This window comes from Euprymna scolopes, chromosome 26 (assembly GCF_053919585.1).
Source record: "Euprymna scolopes isolate OS-2025 chromosome 26, ASM5391958v1, whole genome shotgun sequence".
Taxonomy (NCBI): Eukaryota; Metazoa; Mollusca; class Cephalopoda; order Sepiida; family Sepiolidae; genus Euprymna; species Euprymna scolopes.
Window position 1 is genome coordinate 20,391,860 of NC_136507.1, and position 25,000 is coordinate 20,416,859.

The 25,000-nt window shown below is 31.9% G+C and overlaps 1 protein-coding gene and 1 pseudogene across 2 annotated transcripts in view; one reads left to right on the forward strand and one right to left on the reverse strand.

Annotated features, from left to right (window-relative positions):
• Positions 1 to 25,000, reverse strand: part of LOC145247944 (uncharacterized) — a 677,357-nt gene that overhangs the window by 645,995 nt on the left and 6,362 nt on the right. The gene's annotated exons all lie outside the window — the stretch shown is intronic.
• LOC145248369 (5S ribosomal RNA) lies at positions 18,983 to 19,102 on the forward strand (annotated as a pseudogene).

The following is a 25,000-nucleotide window of genomic DNA, read 5'->3' on the forward strand; positions in this document are numbered from 1 at the left end:
TGTAACTGCTAGTAATTTCTATACCTCTGTTTAGTCTCGAAAGACAAAGGATACCCCCTGTTGGGGCATCTTCGCGTGTAATTGTGAGGCAAAGGTTGCGCAATCTCAATCACAGCTCTCTTGAATCGGCACTGCTTGAGTCCAGTGGCAAGAAGTCCAGGACGACTGGAAGCAATGCCGAGATAAACGGAGAGCACATACAGCACCTGAAAGTCCGAAATGGTCACCAATTTAGTACTGACCATGTTCAACGTTGCTTAACTTCGGTGATCCAACGGTAATTTACAACATTCAAATAAACATCTGTAGTGAATAGATCGTGCAAGTAAACAGGATTACGTGCGAAATGTATGAAAAAATTCAAAAGGTCGATTGCTTAACGGCTAAGAATTTTACCGTTAATTACTATGCTAGACATTTTAAAATGTTGTGACCAGTTTCGTAATTAGCCTTATTGATAATGGTGTGTTTGCTTTTGTAAGTTTCAATGTAATTTTTTTTACTTTCGTATTATTAACTAAGATGAAAATATTGAGAAGTAGAGGAGTCAAGTATATATATATATATATTAAATCCCCGAAACAGTGTTTCATGGTAAACAACTGATGATCCCTTGAAAAATAAAAAAATTGGTATTATAGTAAATTTGAGAGTTGATGCAGTGATTGCAGGTGATTAAATGACTTACTGACTAGATTTTTTTTTTTTTAACGAATGATAAAAAATAATTTTTTTTATAGTTTAAAATGTTAAAAACTTCAAAGACTATATATATATATATATATATATATATATATATATATATATATATATATATATATATATATATATATATATATATTTTAGGTGTTGACAAAATGATTTCATGTCATAGAGAAGGTTTCGTTGCGAAGTTCGAACCCCATAACAATCGGCAACCATAACTTCCTTTAATAATGATTCCAGAATAATGAAACACTAGTGTCTGTATGGTAATAGTGACGGGACGATTCCAAAATCTTTCCCGATTCCGATACAATTACCGATTTCGTACTAGATCCTCAATTCAAATACAATTCCCGATTCCGATTCTTTAAAAATCTCTAAATATTTAAATATAAAGTTGTAATTTTTCCTCGTTTATCATAAAATCACGTGTTAAATGCGCAGATAGTTTCCTAAAGGTAAAAATATACTTGGGAAGGTTGTCTGTGATTTATTGATTTTAGTTTTACTGGAAGTTTAAAATAATAAATATTTATTATTTTATCATTATTACCAGCAATGGCAAATTTCGCTTTAAACAAACTAAAAAAATAATTAAAAGAATCGTTTTTCGAATATATATATATATATATATATATATATATATATATATATATATATATATATATATAATGTATATGCGAAAAACGATTATTTTAATTATTTTTTTATTTTGTTTAAAGCAAAATCTTATATATATATATACGTACATATACATATATATATATACATATATATATATGTATATACATATATGCATATGTATATACATATATACATACATATATCCATATATACATACATATATACATATGAATATCCATATATACATACATATATCCATATATACATATGTATATCCATATATACATATGTATATCCATATATACATATGTATATCCATATATACATATGTATATCCATATATACATATGTATATCCATATATACATACATATATCCATATATACATATGTATATCCATATATACATATGTATATCCATATATACATATGTATATCCATATATACATATGTATATCCATATATACATACATATATCCATATATACATACATATATATATATACATATATACATATGTATATACATATATACATACATATACATATATCCATATGTATATCCATATATATATACATATACACATATCCATATGTATATCCATATACACATATCCATATGTATATCCATATATACGTACATATACATATATACATACATATACATATATCCATATGTATATCCATATATACGTACATATAAATATATACATACATATACACATATGTATATACACATAGATATATACACATACATATATATATGCATATACACATACATATATACACATACATATATATATGCATATACACATACTTATAGACACATACATATATACATATGTATATACACATATATATACACATACATATATACATATGTATATACACATGCATATATACATATGTATATACACATGCATGTATACATATGTATATACACATGCATATATACATATATATATATGCATGTGCATATACATATGTATATACACATGCATATATACCTATGTATATACACATACATATATACATATGTATATACACATACATATATACATATGTATATACACATACATATATATATGTATATACACATACATATATATATATATATCTACATATACATATATATATATATCTACATATACATATATATATATATGTATATACACATACATATATATCTACATATACATATATATATATATGTATATACACATACATATATATATATCTACATATACATATATATATGTATATACACATATATATATATATATCTAAATATACATATATATATGTATATACACGTATATATATACATATACATATATATATGTATATACACATATGCATATATATATCTACATATACATATATATATCTACATATACATATATATATATATCTACATATACATATATATATATATACATATACATATATACATATATCTACATATACATATATACATATATCTACATATACATATATAAATATATCTACATATACATATATACATATATCTACATATACATATATACATATACACATATATATATACGTATACATATATGCATATACACATATATATATATATACATACGTATACATATATACATATACACACACACATATATATATACATACGTATACATATATACATATACACATATATATATACATACGTACACATATATACATATACACACATATATATATATATATACATACGTATACATATATACATATACACATATATATATACATACGTATACATATATACATATACACATATATATATATACATACGTATACATATATACATATACACACATATATATATACATACGTATACATATATACATATACACACATATATATACATACGTATACATATATACATATACACACACATATATATATATACATACGTATACATATATACATATACACATACATATATATATATACATACGTATACATATATACATATACACATACATATATATATACATACGTATACATATATACATATACACATACATACGTATACATATATACATATATATACATACGTATACATATATACATATATGTATGTACATATACATATACATACATATACATATACACACACATATATATATATACATACGTATACATATATACATATACACATACATACGTATACATATATACATATATGTATATGTATGTACATATACATACATATACATATACGCATATATGTATATAAATTTATTAATTCTTTGTTCTTTTATATATACTAGCATGGGTACCCGGCGTCGCCAGGGTGTTTTGAAGTGTATGCTGGGCAAAAAAAAAAAAAAAAAAAAATCGGTCAATAATTTTTAACTTTAACCCCTATTACGACCCTTTAAAATTTATTGTTTAGGGCTCAAATCAAGTTCTCAAAGGTCAAATCGTTCAACTTTGACCCATTAATCACAAAATTTCTGCTCGAAAACCGATTACAAAGATTTTCCCAAATCTCAGTACCCTGTATATCAAATTTCGAGTCTGTAGGCTTAAAATTGACAGAGTTATTGCGTAGGGAAATGTACACACACTGCCACACAGATACACACACAGAAAGACACTTTCACTTTTATAGATATACTAGTATGGGTGCCCGGCGTTGCCCGGGTGTTTTGAGGTGTATGCTGAGCAACATGAACCAATGGCTATTACGTTATGCATTCGTAATGTCGGCGTTCAACCTTCACCTGGCAAATTTAATTTTTTTTAATTTTCACACTTTTGCATCGATTTTTCCGGGCTAAAACCCAAATATAAAGTTTTGCATGGATTCAAATACCTTATATATGAAGTTTCCTGCGTGTAGACCAAAAACTCTAGGTGGAGTTTGGTAGGCAAAATTTTTTAAACAAAAATATATACGTATACATAAATACATATGGAAACAATTTTGTGTTTACTATAAACATTTTACGCAAATATTATGCAAGCATAAATCATGTCGAATATCTGCATGAATATAATTACACGTAATAGTTAACTAAAGATGATTATACCATTAGAAAACCGAAGCAACTAATAGGGAATTAATTAAAACGAATGCTTAAAAGAATATGCAAATTGGCTAGATCTTTTGCAGATGGATGCAATTTCACAACCCATGTATAAGAAAATTGTATTTTCTTTTTAAATAAATAGAAAAAGGGGGTTTTAATATGAATATCAATACACACAAAAGAAAAACGAATTCATAGGGGTATAGATATATATATATATATATATATATATATACACACATTATTCTATATACATATATATATGCATATATAAATTATTTTTTTAATTCTTTGTTCTTTATATATATATAAATATTTTAATTCTTTTGTCTTTATATATATATTAATTTTTCAATTCTTTTTTCTTTATATATATATATATATAAATTTTTCAATTCTTTTTTCTTTATATACATATATATATTAATTTTTTAATTCTTTTTTCTTTATATACATATATATATATTAATTTTTTAATTCTTTTTTCTTATATACATATATATATATTAATTTTTTAATTCTTTTTTCTTATATACATATATATATTAATTTTTTAATTCTTTTTTCTTTATATACATATATATATTAATTTTTTAATTCTTTTTTCTTTATATACATATATATATTAATTTTTTAATTCTTTTTTCTTTATATATATATATATATATATATATATATAAGAGGTGGGTGTAGTTTGCTTGAAGCATTGTATAGTATGTAGTTAAATGGAATTGTAGAAGGCGGTACCATGCAGAAGTAACGGAAAGACACAAGCTGAAGCAGGTGAGAAATTTATTAATACAACTTATAAATACATGTGTACATATTCATATTTCATATACGCAGTATATTTATATTTGTACAGTGGTTACCTGGGAAAGTCGGTCTGGTGGTATGTCCGTGTAATATAATATTTCGAGAAAGATCTTTTCGTCAGATGTTTACTTGACTTTGACAAACGTGTAGTCAAAGTCAAGTAAACATCTGACGAAGAGATCTTTCTCGAAATATTATATTACACGGACATACCACCAGACCGACTTTCCCAGGTAACCACTGTGCAAATATAAATATACTGCGTATATAAAATATGAATATGTACACATGTATTTATAAGTTGTATTAATAAATTTCTCACCTGCTTCAGCTTGTGTCTTTCCGTTACTTCTGCATTGTACCGCCTTCTACAATTCCATTTAAACACACACACACACACACACACACACACATATATATATATATATATATATATATATATACAATACTGAAGTGCCGTAAGAATACAGGTTTTATAATATTGCAAACATAAAGTCAAAAGAAATATTAGTATCAATATTTTTCAAGACAATCCCAAGCCGATAAATAACGCTCAATATGCGAGATAGAGCAATAAGATAGATAAAAATTTCTTTGTTAAATTACGTAGAATTACAAGACAATTTATTGTTTTCAAAATTACAGAAATTTAAAAAAGTTTTTTCCTGACTTCATCGCTTTTCTATGGATGGCTCATCTCATCAGAATAAATATTGTTGCCAAAATAAATATTGGTAATTATAAATTTTGCTTATTAGTACATAGCTTGAAAATTAAAATTGATGAGTTAAACATTTCAATGTTGGGTATTTTTTTATCACTATCTCTTCAATTCTTATTTTCAAGCATTGTGCTAATAAGCAACATTTATAATTACCTGTATCTATTTGTCTGATTCTCACAGAATTTCCTCAGCGCTAGCTTAAAAAGACCAGCTGGTAAAAAAGTGGGGATCACAAGATTAACTAAGGCGTTTATCACGAGTTACTAACAAACAAATTCTCGCAGTGCATTTATCATTCATGGGAAACGTTGATTTAATAGAACATCTACTACACTCTACTCTTCACTTTTACTAAGGTTACCTCTTTCCTCTTTCTTGTCCCATATCGTTTGGAAATGTGTCCCGTGAGTTAACGATTATGAGAAAAAAGCAGCTGGGGGAAAAAGCCGCAGAGGATAACGGCTGGGATGTTTGAAAAACGCAAACAACAATGATAAAGATGAAAGAAATAGCGAACATAAAGGAATATTTAACAAAAAAAAAAAAATAATAAAACTGCATACTTTTCAAGACATAATTGATTTATAAACAAGATTTGTTTTTTTTGCAAGATCGATATGTCAGGTAAGTGTTAGGGATGATAAAAATAATAGAAAATGGTATTGGTTTTCCCTTCAATTAAGAAATAACAAAGATTTTTTGTTTTGTTATTTTGAAAAATTTTCTGGTCTTTTGCCAGAAATAGCAATGCCTTAAATGTATACAGACATTATACACACACACACACACACACACACACACACACACACACACACACACACACACACACACACATATATATATATATATACTAGACGTTTTATTATATATATATCATATATATACGAGATGTTTTATTATATATATATACTAGATATTTTATTATATACATACTAGATGTTTTATATATATATAGATATACTAGATGCTTTATATTATATATACATATACTAGATGTTATATATATATATATATATATATACACATATATATACTAGATGTTTTGTTATATACATATATAAGGATGGTTTATTATATATATATATATATATATATATATATATATATATATATATATATATATAAGAGAAATAGGAATTAAAACTAAAAGTTGAAAGTTACAATCAAATTTATTGTTCGACTGAATACTAAAAAAAAACAATTTACAAAGAGAAAATTGGAAAGGAATACATCAGGAGAACAAGCAAACTCCTTGAAACGAAATTATATAGCAGAAACCTAATAAAAGGTATAAATACATAGGCAGTATCACTAGTAAGATAGACTGGACCGTTTATAGGGTGGACAAAAGAATACTGAGGCAACTCGACCAGAAAACCAGGAAACTCATGACCATGCATAATGCACTACACCCAAAGGACGATATTGACAGACTCTACGTGAAAAGGAAATACGGCGGGAGAGGACTGATCTGTATAAAAGACTGTGTGAAGGACACTAAAAAGAACTAGAAAAATACATAATGCAAAACACTGAAAGGATAATTATGGCAGCGAGAGACACTGAAAAAACAACAAAACAGAAAACAGAGAGAAAAATGACAAAACGAGAAAAAGAATTGGGAAGAGAAACAATTCCACGGAAGATTCATAAGAATTACAAAAGATAAGAATAGCAAAAACACCTGGACATCGATGGGAAAAGGACATATAAACCGAGAAACTGAGTCTCTAATAACTGCAGCACAAGATAACTCGATAAGAACCAATCATATAAAAGCAAGGATCGATAAAACACAAGAAAACAGCAAATACAGACTTTGTGGACAAAGAGACGAAACGATAAACCATATAGTAAGTGAATGCAGCAAACTGGTCCAAAAGGAATACAAAAACAGGCATGACCAAGTGGGGAGGGCGGTGCACTGGGAATTGTGCAAACGATTGAATTTTGAGCGTACAGACAAATGGTACACGCATAAACCCGCAACAGCACTCGAAAACGAGAACCACAAAATCCTATGGGACATGGACATACAGACGGACAAACCCATCCAAGCAAGAAGACCAGATGTCGTAATAATTAACAAGAAAGAAAAATCCTGTGAAATCGTAGACTTTGCTCTCCCAGCTGACCACAGGGTGAGTATACAAGAAAAGAAGAAACCAAGCAAATACACAGAGCTAGCCAGAGAGTTAAAAGGGATTTGGATGATGAAGAAAATCAAAATAGTACCGATAATAGTAGGAGCACTAGGAACAATTCCGAAAAACTTCGAAAAAAGAATGTCAGAAATTGGAATCAGAGGAATAACTTCAAAAGTACAACGACTAAAGATCATGAAAACGGCTGAAATAATACAAGACAATATAACGAATAAGCGTTGCAGGGAATGAAGAACACCGAAGCTGCATATCTACAAGTTCTACACCCCCATCATGCATCCCCCCCATTGTTTCAACACCGCTTCCCCCATAAAAAAGTGATACCAAAGAGCCGAGAAGGGTCAAGAAGGATTGAAAGACCGAGGAGAGAGCGCTAGCTAGACCTCGGCTGGACAAGCGCAAAGAGAACTGGAACCTTGGGGAGGCTGAGTGCAACTCAAATTCCAGTATAAACCAATGGCCATTGCCAGCGAGAAATCAATGGTAAGAGGCTGTTGCGATGATACAAATTCATTTGCAAATGCTATCGAAGGAGGTGGAGAGAGCTGGACGTCTGGGGAGACTTGTTGTCACTCAGCTTCAAGAGAACACCACAGCCTTCCAATCAGATCGTTTGTTGACCTGTGTGAAAGCTCCATGTGAGCCAATAATAATGATGATGTTAAAAGTTTCGATATTTCCGATTCCAATTAATTGTCTGTAATAGGGTTAAAGGGTCATAAACGAAGGAACACAGGATTTTTAGGAACGAAACATGTATTCACATAAATTACAGGTAAAGTGAGTTGAGTATAGCCATTCCTTAACGGTAGGACGTTTGCACACGTCCAGCTTGGTCGCGTGCCAATCTCAGACTGCCGGGCACCGGTCTCAATACCGGAAGTGACGTCACCAACGGAAGTGACGTCATGAGATAGTCCATTAATCCCCTGTTTACATCACGTCAGCTGATATTTGGGCTTTATAATGAACGCCCTGGAAGAGTCATTTCTGATTAATGTTTAGTTCTAAAATTTATAGACGAAGAAATGATTTGCAGCGATTTTAAATGGATCCTCTACTTTTATCCTAATTTTAACTCAATTATGAGGAAAAAAATTAGAAGGGTAAGATACATCGAGGTTGAGCAGGGGATCATTCGATCTGTAATCAAATGCTCTACCACTAAGCTATAGTACCAGATTATACAAAATATGTTTGTATTTAAGAAGAAAGTATTTGCTAAGATTTTATTATCAGCCTTCGTAAAACATTCCCCTATAAAAATTATTCGGCGCTTCTACACTATTAGGACGAAATTTCGGAAATCGTAAAACTGAATTTCACTTGAAAATAATGGTACGTATGTATTCCTCGTATTTTTTTGATGATTATATAAAAAAAAATGCGAAAATCAATTCAGGATAGAAAATTATTTATTGAAGAAAATAAAAATAGAACTTGATGAAAATGATCGTAAGAAACAAGAGAGTTCAAAAGAGAGGCAATTTTCCGTTTCGATTTAAACCAGATGGCCGCAATTTTTCATCTGCTAACACGATTAAGGTTTTATTTTTATTTTTAATAATTCAGTAATATTCGGGTAATTTCGACTGCATAATTTGGAAGCTACCATTGTAATTTATTAGAACTGACTTAAATTTAAAAAAAATCAGTAAAAACCATTGCTTTTATCTGAAAACTACATTTATCGACTCCAAAATTCCGTCCTAATAGTGTGGAAGCGCCAATTATTCTTTCTTTATCTATAAAAGACAAATGACTATTTTTAAGAACGATTTTTTTTTCGATTTTCGATATTTATCGGATGGATTTCTGTACAAAATCTATCTAAGAACACTGCCAGACACATAAAGTAGCTTTGTGTGAAATTTGCAAATGATACTCTCAGCCGTTTCGGAATCTATGAGGAAGGAACTTACACACACAAAGTGACTTTTATATAATGGTAGAAATATGTTCTAGCGGCAAGTAGAATTACTTAAGTGCTACATCGGCCATATGTTTAATTTTATATATTCTATTATTACATTTTTATGCAAAATACTGAAAGCTTTTTGAGACATAATATACATATATATACATATATATATGCATATACATTATATATATATATATATATATATATATATATATATATATATATTATATATTAAGCTGAATTATAGCGACAAAGATTTTATTTACTTTATACTTCTTTTTGTTCGAAATCAAAAACTTCGCTAAATTTTGGCGGACTATTTCACCTATAGAAAACAATCTAAATTAATATGTCAATTTCAGATCTTCCGACGATGCGCCCTTCAGAAATCCAATATTCGCCATTAAGAAACGTATGGTATAAATCAGAAAACAAACAAAAACATTAAAAATAATTAAACTTACATTACTCTCGATGAAAAGATGGATGTTAATATCCATTTAGGCATATATATATATATATATATATATATATATATATATATATATATATATATATATATATATATATATATAGTAGGAATTAGACCGAAAGTCTAGAAGAGCAAAGTTTAATTTAATGTATTAATACTTTAAAGGAACAGTGTTCACAGTACTGTAGGTATATAATAAGCTCAATAGGTATATTTATCCTAGAGCTATATTAATATTGAGGATGAAGATTAATAATTGTAAATTATGAGTCAGTTTCAAAAGATTTTGTTTTGTTTCTCCTTTTGAAACTGATTCATAATTTACAATTATTAATCTTTATGCTCAATATATATATATATATATATATATATATATATATATATATATATATATATATATATATATATATATATATAGTAGGTGTCTGGCGTTGTCCGTATTCGATGTAATCGCTCGATTCTATCTGATTCTGGGTTCTAGCTTTATCGTGAAAGGTGTATTGCAAACGGGTATTTATATATCTATCTATAATCTCCTCTTAATGTCTAATATGTGTAGAAAAAGCGGGTCATCCTGCGTAGGGACGTGATGTCCCTCAACAAATAGGTTGTTCCGAAATCGTGTCCGGGGAGTCGGCTAATTTCAGTTACTGTTTGTAGATGTGATATCTATCGCCTGCATACCAGCAGTAACCATCTTAGTTGTACAGAACGCGTTGCTTGTCACGTCGTAGAATGTAAAACTGGATAAAAATATAAGAATTTTAGAATTTAAAAAATCGAGGCATAGCCAATAGATTGCGCCGTGGCCCATATAGTTAGGTCGTCAGTATTGCACACTTCATGAGTGCGACGACCTGTTAGACACGTTACTGATGAGATGCAGTACATCAAAACCCACCTTGGGTCTGGCGTTGTCCGTTGTCGATGCAATTACTCGATTCTAATTCTGGGTTCTAGCTTTATCGTGAAAGGTGTATGTGAACGGGTATTCATATATCTATCTATAATCTCCTCTTAATGTCTTATATATATATATATATATATATATATATATATATATATATATATATATATATATATATATATATATATATATATAAATATAAAAGTTATGGGACGATTTCAGTACTTTTCTCAATTCCGATACAATTACCGTTTCCGATTCTTTAAAAATCTCTAAATATATAACTATAAAATTATTTTTCCTGATTAGCTTAAAAAAAAAAATTAAAAAAAGAACGTGTTCAATATGCATATCTTTTCTCAAACGTATAAACATTTTTTAAAGGAGTGATACATGGCTTTTAGTTATATTGAAATTTTAAATCAATAAATATTTATTTTTTTTATTCCTATCAGCAATGGAAGATTTTGTTTTAAATAAAATAGAATAAACAAAAAAAAATGATAATTAAAGAAATCGTATTGCGTATCGAGATATAAACACAAAGTTTTTCGATTCCGATATCCGAAAATCTTTCAATCTTTTACTGTAAAGTCTGACGAAGTTGCTGGATCGTAAATATGATTCGGCAACCGAACAATGTGTAACTAAACAGATAAAATGGTAATAAAAAAAAAACATATTTGCTCTACAATAGTATTGAGCATTTTTTCAGGCTTTTACTAATTACCATTTTTGCAATATATATATATAATACGTTAATAATACAACATAATCACGTTCACACATCGGTTCGTTCTCGTTAGATCGCAGAAGTTAAGCAACGTTGAGCCTCGCCATTAGTTTCGTGACTATTTGGGAATACCAGGCGCTGTATGTAGGAAAACGTCGACTGCTAACGCCATCTCTCCTAATGGAAGTATGCATTCGACTGGGACCGCTTGTGAATTTCATTCTCCGATGAAACTTCCTCTTTTCGAGGAACCCAGTTCAACCCCCATAGACTGAGTGCCACTTCAGTACAGTATATATATATATATATATATATATATATATATATATATATATATATATATATATAACGAGTGTAGATAGAAGAGGAGAGTAAATTCAGTTCTATTAGAGGAGACTTATCGGGATAAATGGAGTCTATTCATTTTCCACTCCTATTGTCTCATATATATATATATATATATATATATATATATATATATATATATATATATATATATATAGTGTTATAATGGAATAATTCCAGGAGGAAATCCGGGTATGAGAGCTCAATGTGGTAAACAGAGCAATAACATAAAAATTGGTATTTTCAAGCATCTAAACTAGACAATTACATTTTTGATACTCAGCCCTGTATCAAAAATGTAATTGTCTAGTTTAGATGCTTGAAAATACCATAAGGTTGAAATAAATTATTGCATCGACAATTATGTAATTTCTTCCGTGTTTATATATATATATATATATATATATATATATATATATATATATATATATATATATATATATTCATCGAAACCAATGAAATCGTTTATTTTTTCAATTAAATCGCTTAATTGCTATCTGTATTTGGAGACCCATTGAAATGCACCGGGAGAAAGCTTCACATTTCTTCTCCCACTTAATTAGTCCATAATACATTGCAGTGTAGAGAACCTACTGTTGATTTTCTAAAATTATTTTATATATACGAAATGGCTAGAATCAAAATTAACGTACAAAATGTCAAGTATCATGCTTCAATTGTGCTCTAAACAGAAACATCATTTCGAACGCATTCCTGTCATATCAAAGAACCTACTGTTGATTTTATATGCCTGGCCTTTTTACTTTTGTGGTGATAAGGGTTTGATTAAAGTTTGAAATGCAAAAAATCAAATCTGTTTCGGTTGTGCTCTAAACAGAAACACTCATTTAGAACGCGCCCCTGTCATATAAAAGAACCTATTGCAGTTTGTATACACCGGACACATTTGTTCGTACGGTGATAAAACTTCTCAAATGAACCTGAGATGTTAGACTGTGTAAAAGCGCTAACTTTGGTCAACATCGGACTGTTCCATCCTTAATGTTTTTTTTTCAATTATAGATAATTATCGGAGGCATTCCATTACAAAACCTATCTAAGAACACTCCCAGACACATAAGGTACATTTTTGTGAAATGTCAAAAAAAAAAAAAAAAAAAAAAAAATCGGTTCAATCGTTTTAGAGTCCACAGGGAACCAACTCACGGATCCGTGTCCTAGCATTTATTCGAGAAAGTTGAGGAAATCAAAGGTCGTAACCACCGGAAATAAATTAACCAAAAAGATATTTTTTTCATCCAAAATGCATTCTACATTTGCAAGCTTCCTCATTGCCCAACCGCCAGCTCTAACTAGTGGCAAAACCGAAGCGAAGTGCTTATAAAGTCAAGTTAATTCACGACATATTAATAGACCAAGGTTGTTGAGAAAATCATGTATGTTGACTCCACTTGTTTCCACGGCGATTGGTTGCGACGTATATCGAGTAATGAAATAATTCTGTACGATTACCGATTCTGATTCTAACATCGTCCAGTAACGTAGCATTTCATCTGTGTGTGCTGGGGTGGGTGGGGTGATTTCCTACTTTTTCTTTTTTTCGTTTGAATTTTACAAATATCTTAAAGTTTTCATTTTATGTACTGCATCCAAGATTTTGATAATCACATTGTCATTCATCGATATTTTTCGATTGTGCCATTTTTTTTTCTATTTATCTACTCGTGTCATTTTACCTGTGCTATTTTTTTTTTTATCAGATTGCGTTTTGTTTTTCGGTCCTATTGTAAGGAAGAGCAAACCGACAAAAGTTAAACAGGCTTTCTAATACAGACGGTATCAAGGGGTCAAACAAAATCAAATTGGTTGACTCGGGCTTAAAACTGGAAAAACCTTGACAAGGACGAACGTCGAGTACATTATGACGTGTCAGTGACGTAGGAACATATGTTTCCTCTTCCCCTAAAATATATAGAAAAGCACACAGGACATTTTTAATTAGTCAGTTAAAGATAGAATTTAGTTTGCGTCCGACAGACAGTTATTCTAAAATACTTCCCGTGGAAGCGGCGAGAGGTAGCGATTTATTGCAGATGAATCGATAGAGAAATTCACACCATCCTTCTAAGGATAGACAAAGAACAGGAGTGCGACTTCCACCGTGAAACGAATAAAGTTCTAATTCCAGAGAAACGAGACTTTCGTTGTTGTTATGAGCTTTGTCCCAGGGGAACCGACATGGTCATGAGATGAGGAAGCAAGATATAAAGGTGCCTTGTGTTTCTTTCTTATAATCCCCCCCCCCAAAAAAGAGCTGATGTACCGTAAAATGAACATTTGAAAAATAAGCAGAAACCCCTTCCCGACAACAGAAGATCATTTTACTTAAATTCATGATTATGATCTATAAATTTTTATTAACAACAACGAATAGTTATCATTTTTTATAGGAAAATTGATTTTTTTTAGAATCGCTTTTAGAATCGGAAATTAGGCTCGATTTCATTAATCCCTTAATACCTAATTCAACTCCAAACTAAGCCTTTGAAAATGTTCCAATTTTCCTTAGACTTTTTGACTACCTCTTGTTAGTCGTGCCAAAACTGAAGTATTGGACAAAGGCCCACAAGTCAAAATCCCACAAGCCAAAAGCCCTCAAGTCAAAAGCCCACAAGCCAAAAACCCTCATCTCATTTGTTGCCTTTGACGTACGTCCATGAAAGAGGTTGCTTTCTTAGTCTCACATCGTAAATATCTGCATCAGAGAAATGAAATTTCAGGTCATGAATGCTTAAGTTCAGTCATCATAACAATGCTATTTGAAATCCCATCTGATCTATTCAGGCGGAATAAAAATCGAAGGCATCACTTTTAGAATCCTCTCATATTTATCCATATCATTAAAAATGTGTTTCAATAAAAAATAATTTTTATGTTTTTACAGATCATTGGGAAATGACAGTGGCTAAGTGGTTAACGACACTGAAGACCTGGGTATTCCAAGTTCGAATCCAGTTCGTTCCATATAATTAGGTTCAAGTAAGATGTTTGCAACTTTCACGTGGTTCATCCTATGTGTACGAAGTGCCTTCAATAAGTTTCTAGACTTTTTGTATAGGCATTTAAAATTATCGTAGGATCTTGTAAATACAGTATGTTATTGCTGTGCATCTTATTACTGGCCAATTTAATGATTTCACGTTCAAATGAACAGCTACAGCAGGAATTGGAATACACCCTAATAAAGCTTGGTGAATTTCGAAATTGCAATCTGGACGTAAGGACCCTTTAGAAGAACGATATGCAATACAATTCTGTTTTAAACTTGGAAAAAATAGCACAGAAACGTATGGAATGTTTCAGGCTGCTTTTGAACCATCTTGCATGAATCGAACATCAGTTTTTCAGCGGCATAAGAGATTCAAGGAATGTAGGAAGTCTGTGAGGGATGATGGGAAGAATAAAGAAGTGAGAACACAAGAGTGTATTGGCCAAATAAAGAATTTCATGGATAAGGACCGTCATGTGCCTATAGAGACAATAAGAGCACAGTTTGATGCCAGTGTGGGAACTGTTCATAAAATTATTTGTGAGAAGCTGAAGATGTGAAAAATTTGCGCAGAGTTCGTTCCAAATGTGCTCCATCCTTGTCACATAGTATCTGACCAAGACGGACATCAAGACAGTTCCTCACCCTCCCTATGGTCCAGGCTTTGCTCCCTGAGACTTTTGGTTATCTCCTAGGCTCCAGGAAAACCTTAGAGTCTGTCGTTATGAGACAACTGAAGACGAGGGTCATTGACACGCTCATACTTCGACGGGGCCTTCCAAAAGTTGTGGGAACTGTACAACAAGTGCATTGCAGCCGGAGGAGATTATTTCGAAGGGGACTAGACTTTCATGTGCTATGAATAAAAGTGTCCATACGAAAAATGTCTGGAAGCTTATCGAAGGCACCTCGTTCCAGGTGTTTTTTCTAGAAGTAATTTTTACTTAAAATATATCGCCGGGGGGGGGCAATGCCAATAATAGAATCATCTGATTGATATATGAATCGATGACAAGTCGTTTTGTGCATGTATAAATCTGTCCTCGAATGTATTAGGTATTTTCTATATAGCTCGATAATTAAAGAAAGGTATGGTAAAAACCAACAACGAAAGATTAAATTTGTTCTTGAAACGAATTTGTCAAAACATGTTGCAAAAAAATTGGGATCAGAACATGGCCTGCCTCGTGTGTTTAGACAATATCAAGTTAACAAATGAATGAAAAAAATAATTTAAAAAAAAGCCGAAAGATGATAAAGAAGGATGGTAAAAACGGCAAGTTAGCAACATGGAAATCTCACTTTAAAGCTGATAATCAGCGAAATTCTTTCTCCCTCAAATATAAATATCTGACATCACATTAGAAGAATCTCCACTTGCCATCTTAGACGTCTTTTTTATTATTAATATTTGATCGTCTCTGAGGAGCAACGGATTAAACCAAAGACAATATTTTTCATTATAAAATGACAAACGTATGTGAAACGATAACGGGGAAAATCGGTATTTGAAAAATAAAAATAAATAAATAAATAAATAAATGAATATAATGATTGTGAGCTGATTGTTTACTATATAAGTCGATAATTAAAGAAAGGATTCATAAAAAACAACGAAAGATTAAATTTGTTCTTAAAATTAATTTCTCACCTCCCACTAAGAGTCAAATTAATGATGAATTTGACGAATTTGAACCGAACTGCTTTTTTAAACGAACCGGTAATACCTGGTGTGATATTTAGCACTGGTTTCATCCGAGGGAGAAAGTTTCCAGGGACTATCAAATCCACAAGCGAGCCAATGTATATCCATGTCATGGGAAGATGACATGCAGCGCCTAGTATTCTCAAAGTGGTCACTCATCCAGTGCTGACCAGCTCTCACATAGCTTAACTTCAGTGATCTAACAAGAATCGTTGTGTGAACGTGATTACGACTAAGTTATAGTCTTAATTTAGCAAAAGTCGGTTTGGTTCGGTTCAAATTCTAGAGAGGCGCCTATTTTTAAAAAATATTTTAATCTATAATATAAATCTCAAACATCGGTGTGTGTGTGTATTTTTGTATGCCTCGCTAAAACTTGTCAGCCACATCGAGACCGGTACCATCTGAAAGATCGATTACCTTGGCCGCATAATATGTGAAAATTAGAAAAAAAATGGTCAATTATTTCATATAGAAATAAAGTTTTCAACGTTGCTTAATTTATTTTTTGTTTGAAGCATTTTTTTTTGGGGGGGGGACTCCGTTGATCAATACCCTTACCATAAAACCTCTCCACACCCAGACAACGCTGAATAGTCCCGCTAGTCTATTATATAAAAAACAGTTGCCCGTGTCTATGTGTGCGTATGTCTAGCTAAAAGTCAAAAACCAAAAAACAAACATACACACAAAGTTGGTATATTCGTGATTAGTGTTGCCCTGGATAAATAATATCTAAAATTTAGAAGAAATATATACATTCTCTGGAGGTCGAGTGGGCCAGGTTTCGTTAGGGAGTGGTTCGAGGTTTTTGAAAGGAACTTAGGGCATCCAAGTCGTCAATCTGTGTCGTTAGCAACTAGACCACTGTCACTTCCCACTACCATTAAAATTAATGGTACTTTAGCAGAACCGAACATTTTTTAAAACCCATTCACCCCTTACAAAGCATATCCCCACTTGGACGTAGGGGCTACTATTTGGAGCCATGTCTAGGAAAGATTAGCAAGATATTTGTTTGTTACATTTAAACTTCTGCATATCAGTACAGTCAGGGAAGCAGGTAGCAGGAAGGGAATTCCAAAGTCTAGCTGTTCGAGGGAAGAAACTATTAGAATAGAAAGCTTTCTGGTATTTAGAGACATTAACAGTGAAGGGGTGAGATCTTATTGCTAAGCGGGTTTGTCGGGGATATGTACATCGAGGGGGTACAAGTGAAACGAGTTCATAATAACACACTCCATTAACATATTTGTAAAACAGGCATAGTGATGCAACATTGCAGCGATGAGACAGGGGTTGGAGCTTAGTTGATAAAGTGAGACCGATTAGATTGACAACTCTTTTTTGGACTTTATCTAAGAGGGAGAGACTAGTGGTAGATGTATCAGCTCAGATGTGGCAACAATACTCCATGCATAGCCGAATGGTGGCCTTGTAGGGGTACAGGATACTCTCAGGTGTGAGTAGTTTTCTAGCTCGATAGAGGGAACCCACCTTTGCAGCAAAAACGGTAATGACTAGCATGATATTCAGTCCTGGTTTCATCCGAAGAAGGAAGTTTCCAGGGAATATTAAATTCGCAAATGATCCCCAGCCGCATGTATAAAGTGAGATTTTCATGTTGTCAACCTGCCATTTTTATCATCTTCCTTCACAATCCTTCAAATATTTTTATCTTTATTAACATGGTTGAACGAATTCGTTGAATCGTAAATAAATGAATACGACGGCATAAATAAAGTGGTAATTGTTTCAAACACGCCTTGTACGTATTAGTTCAGTACCTGGGTAGATGTATACGGCATAATCACGTTGACACACCGGTTCCCCGTCAGATCACCGAAGTTAAGCAACGTTGAGCCTGCTCATTACTAAAATGGGTGACCAATTTGGGAAGTCCAGGTGCTGTATGTAGGAGGACGTCGACACCTCCCTGCAAAAAGTTGCAAAAACCTAACTCGTCATCTCCCCTAACGGGGGTATACATGCGACTAGGGACCGCTTGTGAATTTCATACTCCCATGAAACTTTCTCCTTCGGAGGAAGCCAGTTAAACCCTGAATAGGGTTGGTGCTGACTGCACACACACCTGGGTAGATGCCAGATACCTCTGGATTGCAACTGTACATCGCTTACATTCAGTATGCCGCCATCTTTCTCAGAAAGTAGACGATTTCGTTGTCATAAACACACTTCTCAATAGTAGTTTAACTATTGAACTTCATGATAAAAGATTGTTATAGTGAAAAAGTCTTAAAATCATAGTATCATTACACTGCTATGACAACAGAATATTCTTTTCATTGTTTTGGCTCTCGAGTATATATCCGACACAATTAGACACAGTTAATCAACCGAGAACCACATCACTCTATATAAACGCATATAAGATATCAACGGATACACACTCGAGAGTCAAAACAACGAAAAGAATATTCTGTTTCCCTAGCCCTAATCATTAACCTTTAAACTACCTAAAATTAACTAAATATTTTTAATCATCTACATCATAATTCAAGTTATAAAGGGTTAATTATTTTTTTCATTCATTTGTTAACTTGGAATTTTCTAAACACACAGCAGCAGGCGATGTTTGGATCCCAAACCTTTACAACATGTTTTGACAAATTCATTTGAAGACAAGGCCAGTTAACAGAGCTATGTCATCACGTTTAGGTAGCTGCCAGTCGGCCACAGTAGAGACAACCGCTAGTCTCGCAGTAGGATATCCCGTTTCTAGTTAATACTCAGTTTGTACATAAATGTTTTGTTTTATTTTCCTGTACATACATGCTTTCTTTTTCATTTTTTCAGAAACTGTAAAAATAGATTTTTTTGTAAATAAATTTCCAATCATAAGCTGGGGATCTTTTAATTAGAAAAACTCCATGGAGAGAATGTGGTATTATGGTGATAGTGTCTAGTTTAGGGCAGAAATAAAGTTTCAATAAAATGACTAGCAAAGTAGTTAGATGACCCTCGACCCCCACTTCCCCCTACTGGTCCAGGGGCCCAAGTCTCTTGGACCCTAAATGAGATTCTGGTAGTAGATAATACCAGAGCAGGGGTCAGCCACTATATAAATATCCCGTATCTAGTTGATTTATTAAAAATTGTTTTTCGTTGCATTATCCCAAACTGCCGCATAAATTATAAAAACGGGCCAACAGTGCACGTATTTTCTTTTCCTAAAAAGAAAGAACAATTTCCCTTACGGATACGTGCCATTAGAAGGAATAGTTTTAATCCAACAAAATACAGCAAAATAAGCTACGTTATTTTTATTAATTACTAGCAGGCCGCCCGGAGTTGCCCGGTCGTAAAATACGTATAAATGTTATATTTTAATTCATACAAAAAAATTGAGACATGTGCATGCGAGTATTATGTTGTTTTTTTCTAAAAAGTTCACTTCTTGTAGGCAAAAAAAATAAAAAAAAACTCGAGCTGAGATCGAAACTAAAACATAAAGACAGTGAGCCAAGTACGATAACCATTATGCCAGCTTAACACGATCTTTTAAAAAGTGTTTGCAAACCTACTTATCCTTAACATAAGGAACCTGTCATGTGAACCATTCACGCATGCGCATTTAAGGAAGGGGTTGCAAACAAATAAAAATCCGACGACCTCCATGTGCCAATTTTTAAATTTTGACACTTCAGCTTTGTTTTTCAGAATGAAAAGGGATTGGACAGTTTTTCGCTTGTTTGATTACACTATATACCACATTTCAAGTGTGTAGATAAAAACCCGTTGGGTATATAGGTTGAAAAGTGTCCCCTCTTTCTCTCTCTCTCACACACACACACACACACACACACACACACACACACACACACACACTTTTATAGACACGTTTATATATAGAAGAAAAGCGTATTTAATTAAAAATGTATTTAAGTAATTTCATAACCTTTGATAAAATTGTCATTATGAATTAAAGAAACGACCATTTTTATGAATAACGCGACAAATAATATGTTGAATTAATTTTCTTTTAACTGTCTATTTTCTTATGAGAGTAAAAAAGATTTTCGGGTATTTAGCAGAAAAGCACACAAACGAAAAAAAACCCCAAAGTATCAAAAATCCAAAGACATAACAAATGAATGTTACCAAAGGCAATATAAGTTAATCTTTTTTGTGTTTTAACAGATTTTAACGCTTTTATTCGGTTCGACAAAGAACTAGTGTCGAGTTGGTAAGTTACCGAAAACAAACCGGACTAAATTGAAGAGGTTGGCTCCCTAAAATTTGCGTTTTCTTTTTTAATAAAAATTATGATACCTAAATAAACAATACGGACGTTTATTGAACGAAATAAAATGAACTTTTTTTTTTTACCATAGTGTTCATGGAAAACTTATGCACGAAAAATATTTAATAAATAATTGAATAAAATATTCAAAAGTTTCATAATAAAATAATTACTTATGAGTAGGGCTATGACAACAGCATATTCTTTTCCTTGTTTTGATTCTCAGGTAGAGTGATGTGGTTCTCGGTTGATTAATTGTGTCTGTGTCAGATATATATACTCGAGAGTCAAAACAATAAAAGGAATATGCTGTTGTCATAGCCCTAATTATAATATATATAATAATTACCACTGCTTGATTTTTTCTACTTGTTTTTATTTGAATAAATATGCAAAAGAAAATGTTTTGAAATTATGCACAATAAAAATAATAAACGAATTCTAATCCTTGGAATCCATGATAAACCGTGATGTTTATCTTTTGATGCAGGGACAACGTACACATTTTCGGTTTTAATTAATTCTTATTGTTCTTTTTTTTTTTTTAATTATTATTGAATAAAGTTAAATTTAAGTACAAATCGGGTTTGTTATTTTTCTCTTTTTCATGATACGTAGAAAAGTTTTTTTTTTTTATCCTTTTGTCAAAAAGTTGAAATTCATTATCGACAACTCTTGCTTGATTTGTCTATTATGTTTGATGTCATTTTTAGTTAACAGGCCTTGTCTCTCAGAAGTGACGGTCTAGTTGGCTGTCACTTAAAACTGATTGTTAATTATTGTTAATTAATTAATAATTATTATTAGTTATTATTCGCGATGTTCAAGAAGAGCTAACAAAAAGAAAAGACGGAGAGTGAAAAAATAAATACACAAAAAGTAAATGTTACCAAAGGCAAGAGAAGTTATTTCTCACACTTCCTGGATAAGTTTTTTTTTTGTTGTTGTTTGTTTTAACTTATTTTTAAATGTTTTGTTTTTTAAAAATTAAACGTAGGATAAAATTTGTTGAGTTAGAACGATAAACAAGTGGTGGTGTCAGTCGAGCCTAAATAATCGCTCAAAAATCGAACATTAAGCAAAATACTGATAGAAACACATTCAACAAATACCACCAATCTTGCGAAAATGTAACGTTCTACTAGAATTTTGTTTAATTTTCGATTTGCGAGCGATTATCGAGACTTGTCTCTGACTTGAATGACACCACCATTTTGCTTTTTGTTTTAACTCGACAGACTTTACACTGGCTTTATTTTAAAACAACAAAAAACACTTTTAAAATAAGTTAATACAAAATCTTATCTCTCCTGACACGGATATACATGCAACTGGGGATGGGATCGCTTGTGAATTTCATACTCCCGGAGGAAGCCGGTTAAACCCGAATAGGTTAGTGCCCCCCCCACACACACCGACCTGTGACGCAACTGCTAAAGGTGTTAGCTAACAATCACTTTGCTGAAAACATGCCAACTATTCTCCTTTTACACGGTCGACACTCATTTACGTTTTCTGGAGATGAGGATTGTTTCGGCCGATGCAAGTTCCGACGTTGTTCATCTAGCAATCATTCCCGTCTCATTAACCCCTACCCACAACTAGCCCTTGTCCAAGAGTAACTAAAAACATTAAATAACGATATGATTGTACCTATTTACAATGCCTCCCCACGGGACAGAGTTAGACACCAGGGTCGTTTTTTAAAGTGGAGAAAAGGTACAAAAATAAAAAATTGTCTCAGTCGTGAAGGACTGCTCCTTCACCGAAAGAGAACAAGAAATGGAAGTGCTGAAGAACAGATACTACACTTTGATCTTGACCAAAAGGCCAAGTATTGTAACGATGTGATTGTAAATTAACACTTTCAGCTAAATCTCGCCCCATTGCTCACAAAAAAAGAAAAAAAAATGATCTTCTATAATTTTTAGACGATTACGTGTGGACAGCATGAAAAACTTGTCGGAAAATAAAAATGGCAGTTTATTGATACGCGTGCATCTATGTTACGGCGCTGAAATAATAACATTATTATTTAGAAACCCATTCTTAATATGGGGAAGGGAGGGTATTTTGTAACTAATCTGTTCTTTCACCTAACAATTTAATAAACAAATAAAACATGAAAAATGAATTTAACTTGAAAATACTATTTAAAAAATAGCGCAGTAATATAGACGCACACGTACCTCGTTACTATTAAAAACAAACCCTTTTTCCTTTAATAATTACAAGCAACCTTCTCAAACACTGATATCGCGAGCATTGCCAAGGCTGCTGCGAAGAAGGTGGCTCTTTCCACCGTGCTATCATAGAAAGTTACTTCGCCTGAGAGTATCCTGTAACTTTAAAAAAACACCATTCTCCCATGCATTACCACATCTGGCCTGGAGAATCTGCTACTAGTATCTCGCTGCTAGATTGAGTTACAAAAAGATTGGCTAACCTAATAGTTTCCACACTGTCAGCAAAACACCAACCTCTGTCCCATCGACGAAATATTCCATCCCTGTATCTATTCTAAAAGTATTGTAACGGAAAGTGCTTCGACGAAACTCAAGCCCTTGGACCACCTCAGCATAAATATCCCCGACTAACTCGACAATCAGCAAAATCCCACCCCTACAATGTAAAGATCTCTAAATGCTGTAAAGCCTTCTACTTAAATAGTTTCTTCGCTCGAACTGCTACCTGATTCCCTGACTGTACTGACATGCAGAAGTTCAAGTGTAATGTGAACGGACATCTTGCTGCTAAACTCCCTACATAGTACCCTGCAAATTTTATCCCAGATAATAGCCCCTTACATCCAAGTGGCACTCTGTCGTGTTTGGGGGGGGGGGGGTGAAAAGCAGTAAAAAAAATTCCTAAGATTGGAAGGGGACAGTGTTTGTTAACTATTCTGTACTTCCACAAACCATTTAATAAACAAAATATACCATAACAATTGAATTTAATATGAAAATCCTATCTAAAAAAATAGCACGGTCCGTATTTTGCATAAGTACCAAGAATAAAATGTAAACAACCGATTAATTTAGAATTTAGAGTTTTGCATATAAATTGGACGTAAAACGATCTAATTTCCAGACATTTCTAACGTTCTAGGGCAGTTAATCAACACTTTTTTTTTGCTATGGGAGATAAATTCTTTTTTTTTTTTTTTTTTTTTTTTTTCAGGGTGATGAAGTCCTACATTTTCTTTTTTTTAGGCTACCACGAGTGGTACTTTGAGCTTGTTCACCGGACATAGGAGTTAGTGTTAATAAGAATTAACTGCCCTAAAAAGTTAGAATAATCCCAAAATGAAGGATCATTCTATGATACATTTACATACGAAACGGATTCTCCTTCGTGATTTCCTAGAATAGCTAACAAAACAGAAAAGGCATTGACAAATAAATGTTACCAAAGGCAAGCTAAGTTACCTTTACAATTATTTGAATTTGTTTTTTCTTTTTTATGTGTGAGTGTTTTAACTTATTTTAAAGTGTATTTTTTTTTTACTTAGAAATAAAGGCAGTGCAAGCCTGTCGAGTTAGAAGCAAAAA